We start from the raw sequence: 6,746 nt of genomic DNA, 5'->3' as shown, positions 1-6,746 counted from the left end.
GACAGCACTTATTCCCAACATGTTTTGCAGATTGCTTCGTCAGGGGAATTATGCAACTAACAACAAACAATAATAGTAATTAATATATAAACAAAAAATAACATTCACTAAATTAGTAATACATCACTGATAATTTCAAATCAAAAGATAGTACCCTCACAATTAGAAAACCTTGTAAGGTAACAAGCTTGAAGAGGTGTGGTCTAATGGGATGGCGCTTACCCACTGTTTGCCAGAAAGACAGATTGCCGCAAGAAGACAACATAGATGTAAAGCAGGGTCTACACCTGACCTAATCAATTCGCCAACAGCCTTGCCCTAAAGGAGGACATAGATGGGGGTAAGTGCAGTGCTAGGGTAAAGGGGAAAAAATTATGACGGGTAATTATATGGGGAAAACAATGAAATAGGTATATCTCTACCTCCTTAATCTCTCATTATGACTCCCAGTATCGTAAAATCATTTTTAGAGCATACCAATCTGGCATTATCGACAAAAACACATGGGACTTTTTAAATGTAAAGGACCCTAAACTTCCTACTTTTTATGCCCTTCCCAAGGTGCATAAATCGCTCGAGGACCCTCCCGGACGTCCCATTGTTTCGAGCTGTGAAAGCCTAACTGAAAACGCCAGCTGTCTTGTCGATAACTATTTAACCCCACATGTCCTTTCCCTTTTTTCCTATGTCAAGGACACAATTGATCTCCTAAAAACACTTGAAGGCATCTGGTTACCCCAACATTGCTGGCTGGTGACCATTGATGTGGAGTGCTTGTATAATGCGATTCCACACCACAAAGGTTTACATACTGTGCGCACCTATTTGGAAGAAAGAGGCTCAGCGGCATCGGCCTATAATGATTTTGTCCTTGAATTATTGGACTATATTCTCAAACATAATGTCTTCCAGTTCAATCAGTCCCACTACCTCCAGGTGCAGGGGGTTGCGATGGGGACTAAATGTGCCCCATCGTATGCCAACCTGTACCTAGGGGGGTGGGAGAAAGACATTTTTTCACGTGATGATCTTACCGTATTTTTGGACAATATTCTAACATCGACGATGTTCTGTTTTTTTGGTCAGGCTCGGAACTCGAGTTAAAACGTTTTTTTGAATGAATTTCTTTGAATTCCTTTAATCTCAAATTTACACTTAAATATAGCCAAGAATCAATTGAATTTCTGGATCTAACTATCAAAATTGACTCACAAGGTAATCTTCAATCTGCTCTTTATAGAAAACCCACGGCAGGCAATACTATATTGCACGCTACCAGCTTTCACCCTGAACCTCTATTGAAAAGTATTCCTTAAGCCGCGTACACACGGGCGGACTGTATGGCCAACTTAGTCCGTCGAAACACATTTCAGCGGACGGTCCGCTCGTGTGTGGGCTTCAGCTGACTTTTTCAGCGTGCAGTCTGGCGTACTAAGTATTTCGGAATTTCCGTAATACTGTCCGTCATACTTTGGTTTCAGCGGACAATCCGCTCGTCAGTAGGCTAGTTCGACGGACTAAGAATGGCGCATGCTCAGAAAGGATTTACACGGCGAAAGATTGCATTTCTGTGTATTGGACTTCCTATTTCTAGTCCCGTCGTTCGTGCTGTACACGTCATCGCGCAAGCTTTCGACGGACTGTTTGTGCATCCGTGTGTGGTCAAGTCCGTTCATTCGAAAGTATAACGGACTGTCCGTCGGATTGTATGATGGACTAAGTAGGCCATACAATCCGCCCGTGTGTACGCGGCTTAACAGTCAGTATCTGAGAATCAAACGTAATTGCAGTAATAATGAAGACTTCCGCTTGGCAGCTAAGGATCTTTACAGACGACTCAGGGCATGTGGATGTAGCCACGTCTCCCTGAAAAAATCGTATACTAGAGACAATGATAGAGCTACGTTGTTTTTTTCACCAACACAACCGGTTTTTTGGCCATTCTTCAACAATATTGGCCTCTATTACAGGCGGACCCTATTGTGAATCAATACATACATGACTCACCCGAAATTACCTTCAAAAGAGCATAATCTTTAAAAGATTGCCTAGTCAAAAGCCATTTTACTGATAACTCAGTACCTAATCCAGTGACACAACCTGGCACATATTCCTGTGGCCATTGCGAGATGTGTCCATATATTAATAATTCTTGTAAGGTCAAATTACCCAATGGTAGATGGTTTTTTCCTAAGTCCTGCGTAACTTGCGTCACACCAGGCGTTGTATATTTGGCACAGTGCAGGTGTGGCGGTTTTTACGTAGGTAAGACCAAACAACTTTTTGCAATTCGCATTAAAGACCACATAAAACTTATACTAAATAAAAAAATCGTAACGGCTATTAGTAGGCATATTGGGATTTATCATTCCTTTGACCCTGATTGGATCCGTTTTCTAGCATTGGATCACATACCCCTAAATTCACGAGGAGGGTCTGTCGATAAACTATTACTGCATTTCCTCTTTCTTTACCCCCAATTCGTTGGGGATATACCCTTTTTTTTTTTTTTTTTGGTCACATCTCTTTCCCACTTCCCGTTGGTAGCTCCCATGAATAACATAAACCCTTTCCTTTTTTTTTTTGTATATATATTCTTTTCATTTTTTTCTTTTTTCATTATATTATTATATTATGTTATTATTGTCTGTAAATATACCATATTCATTTGCTATTTTTCCTTAATTCTGCATATTGTATCTGTATGTTTTGCAGCGTGATCACTGGGTGCGACGGACAGTCCGTTTACATGGACTCTCCGTTGCTCTCAATCATTTTTATCCATCTATGACGCCCCACTTGTTGCCGGCATCCCTTTCTGTATACTACAACTACTTTTTGGTTTCCCTGGCTGATTGTCGCTACACCGCCTCGCCCACTGTTGGAGGGCATACGGACACACAGGGTGTCTCCGCGGGCTTCTCACTTCCGGGGACACCCGCCTTGGGAGGGTCCGAGGGCATTATTTCGTTTGTGCGGGATGACGTATTGGCTTGGCAGGACTGCACCCGCCTCCTCTCTTCGCCTTTGCCGAATGAGAGGACTTCCAGTTTTTTTGTTTCCACCCTCTGCTGGCGTCCGCTCTGCTGTGATTGCATTTTTCCCAGCACAGCGGAATGCTAGGTATCGTAGTCCTCACCGTCAGCCATGCCATTCCCGCACATGCTCAGTTCCCTCCCCACACTGTCCACATCGAGCCGGTGATGTAAGACGCCGGCTCGATGGATGGGGGGATATAAGGCAGGCTTTCCCTCTCCGCTCTACGTGCGGGATGTGTGTTATCCCTACACGCTAGAGCGCCATCCTATACATCTGAGGTAATTTTATTTACTCAACACCAATACATTGTATCCTTATTGGCCGTTTTACTTCTTTTTCTCATGTTTCTTTTCCTGGTCCTTTCTTAGGCTAATTTCCCATAGAGCTGCAGCTTAGCTCTATATTCTCCCATCAGCTCAGCTGAGCACTCTGTGAGCCCTTAACAATCACTTGTGTGAGCAACCGCGTAGAGGACACTTGCACCAGCTCTATTATTAACTTTACCATTAAATAGTAAGTTCATTTTAATTTTCTATTTACTTTGGGTACAATGTATTTTAATTTTTTTTTTTTTTACCGAAGCTCCCTTACATTTCATTTTCTTCCCTTCTTTTCGTCTCATTCAATTTGTTATTATGTATTATCTCCATCAATTATTATCCTACTTTTATATCTGTTTTGTCTTTTTTACTTAACTCTAATTATTGAGGCTGTTGCCCGTTCTCCTCAGAATATTGAGGTTGTCATATAATTACATTAAAATTTTTCCTCTATTCTTATAATCACTTTTTTTAATACTTTTTTTCCTCATCTCATATACCTATTTCATTGTTTTCCCCATATAATTACCCGTCATAATTTTATCCCCTTTACCCTAGCACTGCACTTACCCCCATCTATGTCCTCCTTTAGGGCGAGGCTGTTGCCGAATTGATTAGGTCAGGTGTAGACCCTGCTTTACATCTATGTTGTCTTCTTGCGGCAAGCGGTCTTTCTGGCAAACAGTGGGTAAGCGCCATCCCATTAGATCACACCTCTTCAAGCTTGTTACCTTACAAGGTTTTCTAATTGTGAGGTTACTATCTTTTGATTTGAAATTATCAGTGATGTATTACTAATTTAGTGAATGTTACTTTTTGTTTATATATTAATTACTATTATTGTTTGTTGTTAGTTGCATAATTCCCCTGACGAAGTAATCTGCAAAACATGTTGGGAATAAGTGCTGTCAGCCTGTCAACCAGTATCTTTGGGATTTCATCCGCTCAGTAACACTGTGTATATTGTTTTTAATAATTTCACACATTGTATGTGCTATTGTCATGTTTTTTAATGTATATCAATAAATATTTTTCTATGAATTTTTAGTACATTGTTATCAGATCCTCTGTCATATTTAGCACCGCAAAAAAATCCCCAGTTCTCCTTCTTTCCCTTCTCCCCTGCCCTTTATGTTTATTATAGTATGAATCAATCATTTAATACTATAGTTCAATTATGAAACGTATGTGAATATTTAAGCAGGATCAAATTAATATTTAGATATTGCAGATATTTAAATTAGATGTAAAGCAATGATTTGTTTGCCGCCGCCTTACGTTCTTCTTCTTCTTCTCCAGGAGATGTTGACTCGACGATCTCTCCGGCCGCAATGCCAGGGAAGCGCTGCGCTGCCACTTATATAGGGACAAGGGGCGGTGTCACATGGGTTTATGTCACATGGGGACTGTGGCATCATAAGGGGGCGGGGTCACCATGTGACACCAACCCATGTGACACCGCCCCTTGTCCCTATATAACTGGCCGCGCAGCACGTCCCTGGCATTGCGGCCGGAGAGATCGTGAAGAAGAAGAAGAAGAAGAAGAAGAAGAAGAGAAGAAGAAGAAGAAAGAAGAAGAAGAAGAAGAAGAAGAAGAAGAAGAAGAAGAAGAAGAAGAAGAAGAAGAAGAAGAAGAAGAAGAAAGAAGAAGAAGAAGAAGAAGAAGAAGAAGAAGAAGAAGAAGAAGAAGAAGAAGAAGAAGAAGAAGAAGAAGAAGAAGAAGAAGAAGAAGAAGAAGAAGAAGAAGAAGAAGAAGAAGAAGAAGAAGAAGAAGAAGAAGAAGAAGAAGAAGAAGAAGAAGAAGAAGAAGAAGAAAGAAGAAGAAGAAGAAGAAGAAGAAGAAAAGAAGAAGAAGAAGAAGAAGAAGAAGAAGAAGAAGAAGAAGAAGAAGAAGAAGAAGAAGAAGAAGAAGAAGAAGAAGAAGAAGAAGAAGAAGAAGAAGAAGAAGAAGAGAAGAAGAAGAAGAAGAAGAAGAAGAAGAAGAAGAAGAAGAAGAGAAGAAGAAGAAGAAGAAGGAAGAAGAAGAAGAAAGAAAAGAAGAAGAAGAAGAAGAAGAAGGAGAAGAAGAAGAAGAAGAAGAAGAAGAAGAAGAAGGAAGAAGAAGAGAAGAAGAAGAAGAAGAAGAAGAAGAGAAGAAAAGAAGAAGAAGAAGAAGAAGAAGAAGAAGAAGAAGAAGAAGAAGAAGAAGAAGAAGAAGAAGAAGAAGAAGAAGAAGAAGAAGAAGAAGAAGAAGAAGAAGAAGAAGAAGAAAAGAAGAAGAAGAAGAAGAAGAAGAAGAAGAAGAAGAAGAAGAAGAAGAAGAAGAAGAAGAAGAAGGAAGAAAGAAAGAAGAAAAGAAGAAGAAGAAGAAGAAGAAGAAGAAGAAGAAGAAGAAGAAGAAGAAGAAGAAGAAAGAAGAAGAAGAAGAAGAAGAAGAAGAAGAAGAAGAAGAGAAGAAGAAGAAGAAGAAGAGAAGAAGAAAGAAGAAGAAGAGAAGAAGAAGAAGAAGAAGAAGAAGAAGAAGGAAGAAGAAGAAGAAGAAGAAGAAGAAGAAGAGAAGAAGAAGAAGAAGAAGAAGAAGAAGAAGAAGAAGAAGAAAGAAGAAGAAGAAGAAGAAGAAGAAGAAGAAGAAGAAGAAGAAGAAGAAGAAGAAGAAGAGAAGAAGAAGAAGAAGAAGAAGAAGAAGAAGAAGAAGAAGAAGAAGAAGAAGAAGAAGAAGAAGAAAGAAGAAGAAGAAGAAGAAGAGAAGAGAAGAAGAAGAAGAAGAAGAAGAAGAAGAAGAAGAAGAAGAAGAAGAAGAAGAAGAAGAAGAAGAAGAAAGAAGAAGAAGAAGAAGAAGAAGAAGAAGAAGAAGAAGAAGAAGAAGAAGAAGAAGAAGAAGAAGAAAGAAGAAGAAGAAGAAGAAGAAGAAGAAGAAGAAGAAGAAGAAGAAGAAGAAGAAGAAGAAGAAGAAGAAGAAGAAGAAGAAGAAGAAGAAGAAGAAGAAGAAGAAGAAGAAGAAGAAGAAGAAGAAGAAGAAGAAGAAGAAGAAGAAGAAGAAGAAGAAGAAGAAGAAGAAGAAGAAGAAGAAGAAGAAGAAGAAGAAGAAGAAGAAGAAGAAGAAGAAGAAGAAGAAGAAGAAGAAGAAGAAGAAGAAGAAGAAGAAGAAGAAGAAGAAGAAGAAGAAGAAGAAGAAGAAGAAGAAGAAGAAGAAGAAGAAGAAGAGAAGAAGAAGAAGAAGAAGAAGAAGAAGAAGAAGAGAAGAAGAAGAAGAAGAAGAAGAAGAAGAAGAAGAAGAAGAAGAAGAAGAAGAAGAAGAAGAAGAAGAAGGAGAAGAAAGAGAAGAAGAAGAAGAAGAAGAAGAAGAAGAAGAAGAAGAAGAAGAAGAAGAAGAAGAAGAAGAAGAAGAAGAAGAAGAAGAAGAAGAAG

This window comes from Lithobates pipiens, unplaced genomic scaffold (assembly GCF_037356315.1).
Source record: "Lithobates pipiens isolate NorthernLeopardFrog02 unplaced genomic scaffold, aLitPip1_a1.2 Scaffold_8, whole genome shotgun sequence".
Taxonomy (NCBI): domain Eukaryota; kingdom Metazoa; phylum Chordata; class Amphibia; order Anura; family Ranidae; genus Lithobates; species Lithobates pipiens.
Note: the sequence above shows the minus strand (reverse complement) of the source record.